The 9,068-nt window shown below is 41.7% G+C and overlaps 1 pseudogene; it reads right to left on the bottom strand.

Annotated features, from left to right (window-relative positions):
- Window positions 1-2,337: 2,337 nt before the first annotated feature.
- Window positions 2,338-4,404, bottom strand: LOC133252802 (MAD2L1-binding protein-like; annotated as a pseudogene).
- Between the last annotated feature and the right edge of the window lie 4,664 nt (window positions 4,405-9,068).

The following is a 9,068-nucleotide window of genomic DNA, read 5'->3' as shown; positions in this document are numbered from 1 at the left end:
AACATTCAGAAAACTAAGATCATGGCATCTGGTCCCATCACTTCATGGCAAAAAGATGGGGAAACACTGGAAACAGTAGCAGACTTTTTTTTTTTTTTGGCTCCAAAATCACTGCAGATGGTGACTGCAGCCATGAAATTAAAAGACGCTTACTCCTTGTAAGAAAAGTTATGACTAACCTAGACAGCATATTAAAAAGCAGAGACATTACTTTGCCAACAAAGGTCCGTCTAATCAAGGCTATGGTTTTTCCAGTAGTCATGCATGGATGTGAGAGTTGGACTATAAAGAAAGCTGAGCATCGAAGAATTGATGCTTTTGAACTGTGGTGTTGGAGAAGACTCTTGGACTGCAAGGAGATCCAACCAGTACGTCCTAAAGGAAATCAGTCCTGAATATTGAAGCTGAAACTCCAATCTTTTGGCCACCTGATATGAAGAACTGACTCATTGGAAAATACCCTGATGCTGGGAAAGATTGAAGGTGGGAGGAAAGGGGACGACAGAGGGTGAGGTGGTTGGATAGCATAACCGACTCAATGGACATGAGTTTGAGTAAACTCTGGGAGTTGGTGATAGACAGGGAGGCCTGGTGTGCTGCAGTCCATGGGGTCACAAAGAGTTGGACATGACTGAGCGACTGAAATGAACTGAACCGAACTGATGCAAATGGGCACACTGGGTTTGCTGTTACTTTTAGGGCCACTTTGATTGTGGACACTGATGTTAGATGACTTCAGGTGGAGACTTGTTCTGCTGCCCTCTTAAATGTTTTGACTCATGAGAGGTATCTTTTCAAAGTCAGAAATGGTTCCAAAAATGCACTCCAAAAGTGGTGGAGCTGGTGTTCGGCACTGGACACTGGATAGTTTGACCAAAAATCCCCTAGTCCTCTACCTCTCTGGAATTTAGAACCTTCAGAAACCCCTTACCAGGGCTGGGAAATGGGGAGGTTTGGGCAGTATTCCCACTCCAGGTGCTGAATTTTCTCACTTCGGTCTGGACTCCCTCTTTCTGTTCTCCTAGCCCCTGATTATTTTCCTGTTTGCCCAGATCCTGATGGTAAACTGAAATCACCTCTGACTGGTTTCTTGTTGTTTATAAGTCAATTTTTGTCTGCGGAAGAGTCAGGCTTCCACCCTCCTGATAAGTTTTATCAATTTTTCCCCTTGCCCATCATCTGGCAGGCAGGCACCTTCAAGTTTCCTGGATATATGATCATCTTTAAAGCAGATAGACTTTTGAACTGGGTTTGAGTGTCCTCTTATGGTAATTAACTCAGAGCCATCCTGGTGTGGCTTTGGAGAAGTGAAAAGTGTCCTTCCTGCCTTTCTTCTCTGAGCTTCTCAATGCATTCAGGTAAATGTGTCTTACAAGGCTTGTATCTCTGCTTGGCTGTGGAATAAGGCACCGTTGTGGTCAGGTTGAAAATTATTCATTATTATAATAAATTTTAAAATATATGACTGTTAAAGTCATGATCACCAAACCAGAAACAAATAAAGATGAAGTCCAATGTGGTTCCCTCTTATTCTTTCTCTGATTAGTGTGCTTTCCTATTAGCTCAATCCTCCCTAAACTAGGTCTCAGAGTATAAGTAGAATCAATTTTTATTTGTCTGAAACTCACCAAAATGTAGCATCTTTTCCCTCCCATCCTCATGGAGTTACCAGCTCATTACCTTTGATTTATTGGAGAGTTTGAAGTCTTGACTGTAAGAAGAAACTGTTTCCCTCATTCTCTTGTGTCCTGAAATATTTGGCTCTAAATATTTTTTGGAGCCCGAAAGATTCCTAACTTTTTGGAATCAAGAGTTTCATTAAATCTTTCCCTCCCTTTCTAACAACCCAAGGACATCATCTGGAAGTGACCTTTTAAAGCTTTCCACATGTGAAGTAAGCTACCATGATTATGATGGGACTGATTTTTTTTTAGTTTCAGGAAAAGTTACTATGAATCCATTCGCATTATATTTAGGTTCATGAGTCATACCCACATTATGTCCCTGGTAAAAATTATGAAAAGCCACAGAAATAGGAGAAAAGGACCATATGAGTGTCTATTTATGGGTCCATGTTTGCTTTCCTACCTCAAATAGAAATACTCGACTCCACAATCTCTGGGAAAATTAGTCTTTGATTCAAAAAGATGTTCTATGACAGTATTACAGCCCTAACCATACCATCAGCCCACCAGGAAGAGAGACAGGAAGGCAACCAGAAGGACAGAAACTTCCTCTCACCAGGAAGTAACCAGCTCCAAACAAAAGATGAGTCACTTGGTGCCACCAGAGGAAAGATAATTTAGCCATTGTGTTCGTGATTGAGAAGCATCCAGTTCACTCATGGAAGACTTTTAGTGTCACTAGTGCCGGGAGCCAAATGTAATCTTTCCAAGCTGTGGTTGGGATGGAGAGTCATCTGCAGAACAAGGTCAATTTGCGACCCTGGCTGGGCACTCTATAGCTGAGCTTGGGTCCAGACCAGTCTCCACAGTCACAGCTGCCCTGTGCTGTGCCCATGGTGCCCATGAGCAGAGTTGCTGCAGCTCACCGAAGGCATCCACAAGGAAAATGGCTCGCAAGAGACGGCGCAAACAAGCTGCTGTGCTTAGGCTCGGGTCCATGTTATTGATGGTCAAGCAGGACAAGTCAAGGTGGTAGGAATGAGACCGGCTGGGACCTGGGACTCTTTATGGAGGGCTTGCACTTGTACTTGGACAAATATCTCCTCAAGCAAGAGAACATAAAGAAACAATTAGGGACTGAAAATAACTACGCTCATGGGCAGGTGGGGCAAATTATGAACAATCAAATACAAAATGCCACAAACCAACTAAGCTTTCTGATGTGCTGAGAGCAAAAGCAAGGTCCTACCCATGATACCCGCACACAGCACTACCAAGAGGGTGAGCAGACCACGTAAGCCACCCTTCTAGCCTGACTGGCCTATCCGCCCTCCCCTCCCCCCAGCATGCCTTCCTTGGAGAGTGTGAGGAAGGGCACCTGTTCTTCATTTTCTCTCCCTTTGCAGCAGCGTGAGTCCCAATAAAGCACTGCCTGAGTTCTTCATCTGGCCTTTTATCAATTTCTATTGATTAAAATAGAACTCCTTGGAACTTCAGGCATTGCCCCCAAGGAGCATCAGCACTTGTGCTAACGTTCAGGCAAAAAGACCCTCTAGGTGTCCAAGGACACTCTCCAGTTCTGCCAGGACATGTTGGCATTTCCTGCTGCTCTCCTCAGCAGTGGCTGGAGATTTCTTCTTCACCACGTCCTCTCCCGGGTCTGCACTTCCAGTTCTGGGGGTACCGTTATTACCCTAGGACTGAACTTTATTCTTACAGGTAATTTAGTGTTTTCTTTGAATTTGGGGAAGGGATAGTCAACTTCATTTACAAAAGGATGTATTCTGGAGTCCAAACAATATGATAAATTGGCAAGGAAGAATCTTTGTATTAGAGAACAAACTGATCCTAACTCCCAATTTTAATGTGACTAATTGGTTTTTATCCCTAAATAACTCAGTGACTCAGGCATCACTTCATGAAGGAATGCTTCTCTGAATTTCCCCACCTCCTTCCAAAGACACAGTCAGAAAACGAGAATATATGGTCACCCTCTATAAAATTATGTCTCAATCTCAGAGTGCTTTCCATACTAATAGATCTTCTGTACTCACACAATCAGAAAATGATAGAATGCAAAAAAAAAAAAAAAAAAAACAACTATGGTATAGGGGGTGGTTGACCTGGATATTCAGAAGGTACCATTTCATCCAATGGTTAAACACATTTCCTTAGAGCAGACTGCCTTGGTTCACACTTCAGCTCTCTCACTGACTGTAATCTTGAGCAAGTCACTTAACCTGTGCCTCAACTTTTTCCACCTGTAGAATAGGAATAAATAGTATCTACCCAAGAGGGTTGGTGTGAGAATTTAATGAATTATATGTACAAAATGCTTACAACACTGCTTGACACATTGTAAATGCTACTGAAGTATTACCGATTAATATTCTGGCATGTGGTTGGTCTAGTAAAAGAGGTAGAATTTGAGATGAAGCTCAAGGTAGTTGGATAAAGACAACTTTTTACCAGGATTCAGGAACACACTTTTATAAGGCTATAAAAACTAGTGGTGAAGGTGATGTAAATAGTTGTTTTCATTTTATTTCTACTAGTCTCTATTCACAGCAATGGTCTGGGAAAGTAATCCTTCCGTATTTGGCCCAGTGGAACTTACACTCCACTTCCCTTCTCCTGAGCTCATGACAGATTCTGATATATTGATAATGGTCTTCTTTCCAGTGAGAAGATGCAACCTTAGAATGCGTCTCACCATGGGCCTCCTGGGAGGCCCTGCCAATGATTGGAGGAACCAAAAAGATAAAATCACATACGGCATTCCCCGGTGAGTCCCTTGTGGCACCACAGAGAGACTTAAAATCTAAAGAAGTTAAGTGACTTGCCCAAATGTTACACAGCCAGCCAGAGTGAGAACTGGAACTTGGACTTTTCTACTCTTTGGCTGGTATTTGTCATTCCATCATATATAACGGTATTTATTTTCCTAACATATCAGTTGGTTAGCTTAGTTCCTAATTAGAATGGCTTCTGACACCAAGTACATTGATGTAATTTTATTAATAAATGGTTAAATATACATATATATAAAATACATGTGTATGTATGTGTATATGCATGTGTGTAGATGGGTTGTCAAAAGCTCATCAGTAACAGAAGTAAAACCAATGAATCATTGAACTGGTAATCAGTAAAAGTTTATTGTGCATGCATCACAAAGACAGTTCACATACCAGGAGCCCTCAAACCAAAACATGGAATGAGGCTCAAAGTGTATTGCTAAAAAACAAATTATTCATTGGAAAGACAGTGCCTTTTTATTCTTCACCATGATTGGTTATAATATTAGAATTTTGTTAAATGATAGGGAACTGGGTTAGTGGTTGCCACATAATCTGTTTGGGGAAACAGTTGTAAGTTTTGCTTTTGATTTTCAGAGGCATAAGCAAGAAATGACCCAGGTCAAGTCGGTCTTATAAAATAAACTAAGCTTTGCTTGAATGATTGAACTGATTTTTTCTGCTCAGGGAATTTTCCAGGCTGGTCTCTGTTTGTTTCTGATTTTAACAATATCACATATTTATTAAAGACATGTATATGCAAATAATTAAAAACAATAGGAAACATGATACACTCATTCATCCAGGAGATGCCCTACACCATTGTAGTGAAATTCATAAGCCTTGCTTGCTCTGCAGCAGTCCTGATGGCACTATCTATCAGGCTTAACCAAATTATTGTGACATGATCTTGTACTCAGGTTGCAAATTGAAAAGCTCCACCAAGCTCAACAGCAGACTGAGGATACTTAGAGCTTCATGTCTGTAAGCATAAATTGTGATATTTTACAGCTTTAAAATGATGCACGATGAAATGATTGAAGACATCATTACGTGGAACAATATCCAGCAGAGAGTGTGATATTCTTAATGATTTAGCACTTGAAGCCCTTATGGGAGTGTTAAGTACTTTTACTAAAGAACTGTAGGGAAGTGGTGTTTGTTACAGTTGAGTGAATCTAGACCAACAGTAGAGACTTGACCATATCATGCACATGTTCAGGGAACCTGGCAAATGGGAGAAAGTAAGTGGAGTGTCTGGCTCTAAGCTGAATGTGAGTGACTTACTTAGCATTACTGAAACCCTGGTAAAGTGGTTCTTAATCTTTGCTGAATATTAGATTCACCTGCGGACTTTTAACCCTCCCATGCTGGGGGTCTGTTCTAGGGATTGTGGACTAGTTTTTTGGGTGGGGCCAGGCAGTGGTGGTTTTCAAAGCTCCCAGATGATTCTAATGTTTATCCTAAAACATGAACCAATGATGTGGTCCTTGGGGAGCAAATGTATCAATTAGCCTTTTTTTTTTTTTTTGATCCTCTTTTTTAACAACTCTCCTGTAGGGATTGCTGTGAGAATAAATGTAGGAGCGGAGAGAAGGAGCAACAGGTAGGAAAATACAAAGGATGGGGAACAATTTCTCAAAACCATCACCTACTTGTTCAGAGTTTGGAAGCTCTCCTTATAGATGAATCATTCAATACGATTTATAATGACAAATCATGTCTGGAATATGACTATGCTTCCTAACATGGATTCAGAAAAATGACTTATTCATCAATTAAATTCACTTAATGAACTTTTGCAAGAATACATGGGACAAAAAAGCATAGTCTCTGCTCTCCAGAAATGACAGCTGGATAATTTTCTGGAAAATATTATAGGAGAGGGACAAAATATGCATATTTCGGCAATGGACTTTTCTTCTTCCCTCTCCTTCTTTGGAGCCAGGTACTTTCCATGGTTCATGAAAATGTAACTTGGGCGGGGAGGATGGTACTGCCTTTGTATAAGGTGCAAGAAATAAACTAACAGAAGATCATATCCAACAGCTGGTTTTTTTGGATCTTTTTTCTATTGGCTAGACCAGGGCATGAACCCCCTTCCCTCTTTTTTTAATTCTACTTAGAGCTGTACTTCCTCACCTCTGATTCCTCATCTTTCTCCCACCTGGTGGTGACAACTGAGATTGCAGTGAATGACAGTAAAACCTTCCTGGGGCTACATGTAATACTTGACAGGGTGAGGGCTAGGAGGAGGTTAAAAGGACTGAGGGGCTATGGGGGATTGGGTGGATGGGGTATGGATTAGGTGTATGTAGCTACTGAAATGCAAGCTGAAGCCCTCAGAGAAGCCTCTCCCATAAACCCACTATTCATTGAATGAATAGATTTTCTCACCCCAGCCTCAGGTAAAAGACCGTTTGATTGCTCTTTGGGATTTTGTATAATTGTTTGTTCATTTGTTTTATTTGTAGACTATATTATTTCCACCACAATGAGGGTTAATGCTGGGGTTAGGAAGGCCATAGGATTTCAGAGAGAGGTCAGACGCTTGTCAATAACCAAAGCTTCAGGAAGCTGAAGCTAGACTTTCATAGACTGTGAGTGAGTGAGTGAGTGAGTGAAGTCGCTCAGTCGTGTCCGACTCTTTGCGACCCCATGGACTGTAGCCTACCAGGCTCCTCCCTCCATGGGATTCTCCAGGCAAGAGTACTGGAGTGGGTTGCCATTGCCTTCTCCAGAGGATCTTCCTGACCCAGGGATCGAACCCCGGTCTCCCGCATTGCAGGCAGACGCTTTAACTTCTGAGCCACCAGGGAAGCCCCTTCATAGACTGTAGACTTTTCAATTGGAAAAGTCACTGGAGAGACTTCACTCCACTCTGATTTTCTAATGAAGTGACCTAACCTTGAGAAATAGTGATGGAGTGGGGTGGAGATGAGGTGAGGCAGAGGGAACCTTATAAAGCCAGGCTATAAGAAAAGGGAAGACCAAGGACCCACTGGATGAAGGAGAGATCAGTTGCCTGATTATTCATGTTTTAACATTGGGTAAAAGTGAATTATTTTAACTAAAGAAATGGAAATATTAATATGAACCAGATGTGAAGCATTTAGTTATGCTGCTGCTGCTAAGTCACTTCAGTCGTGTTCGACTCTGTGCAACCCCATTGACGGCAGCCCACCAGGCTCCCCCGTCCCTGGGATTCTCCAGGCAAGAACACTGGAGTAGGTTGCCATTTCCTTCTCCAATGCATGAAAGTGAAAAGTGAAAGTGAAGTTGCTCAGTTGTATCTGACTCTTTGTGACCCCATGGACTGCAGCCTACCAGGCTCCTCCATCCATGGGATTTTCCAGGCAAGAGTACTGGAGTGGGGTGCCATTGCCTTCTCCAATTTAGTTATGACTCATGTTAGAAAAAAAATAAAAGATTAGGGTAGTTCTTGGAGAGATAAGGACAGAGGAGCAGCATTGCAATTTACTTGGAAGTGTTGTTCAGTCACTAAGTCATGTCTGACTCTTTGCTACCCCATCAACTGCAGCACGCCAGGCTTCCCTGTCCTTCACTATCTCTTGGAGTTTGCTCAAACTCATGTCCATTGAATCAGTGATGCCATGCAGCCATCTCATTCTCTGTCACCTGCTTTTCCCCCTGCCCTCAATCTTTCCCAGCATCAAGGTGTTTTCCAATAAACTAGCTCTTTGCATCAGGTGGCCAAAATATTGGAGCTTCAGTTTCAGCATCAGTACTTGCAGTGATTATTCAGTGTTGGTTTCCTTTAGTATTGACTAGTTTGATCTCCTTGCTGTCAGTTTGAAAGCATCAGTTCTTCAGTGCTCAGCTTTCTTTATAGTCCAACTCTCACATCCATACATGACTACTGGAAAAACCATAGCATTAACTAGATGGACCTTTGTTGGCAAAGTGATGTCTCTACTTTTTAATATGCTGTTTAAGAAGTGAGGCCTTCCCATGTAAGCTCTGAAAACAAAAGGATAATGCTCCTTCCTTTTACTTTTCCCTCTTCACTACTCTCCCACATTTATTCTCCTCTTCCCTTTCTCCAGTCCAGTGTCATCATTGAGTGGGAATCCATGCTGAGTGACATGAGGCTCTCTCCAATCAGTGCTTCCCTAGTGATGTAGATGGTGCCACCCAGGGAACTCACCTGCTGTGTGTGGGGATGGCTGTGCCAGCAGAGGATGGAGGGTGGGGCATAGGGAGCTCTCGCCTCCATTTTGCAGTCTCCCTCTACCCCACAATCAGATATCTGGGTTAAGTGTTACCTCTGTTAGAAGTAGAAATTCAACAATAAAAAGGAGCAATTTGAATTTTAAATTTCATGTGGAAGTGATTAGGAGTATGATTATTGTCAATGGAATGTGTCATCATTGCTATAAAAATAGACTTTGGCATTACAGTAAAAGCAACTGTAATTTTTATTTTGGAACTCCTTTGCCTTCTCTTTCTTTATAATCTCCAAGAAAATAATTGAAATAAATAATTGGTCCTCTCTTCCCTGCTAACCCTACCATTAAATCTCCTTAATACTATCACATTCATTATTTCAACATAATAATTCAAGAATGAATCAAAGAGAACTCAAACCCTGAAGTTTGCTCTCAAAGCCTTTTCAAGCTCTAGA

The sequence above is a fragment of the Bos javanicus genome, chromosome 1 (assembly GCF_032452875.1).
Source record: "Bos javanicus breed banteng chromosome 1, ARS-OSU_banteng_1.0, whole genome shotgun sequence".
Classification (NCBI taxonomy): domain Eukaryota; kingdom Metazoa; phylum Chordata; class Mammalia; order Artiodactyla; family Bovidae; genus Bos; species Bos javanicus.
The sequence above is the reverse complement of the archived record's forward strand: the minus strand, read 5'-3'. Positions and strand labels throughout refer to the sequence as shown.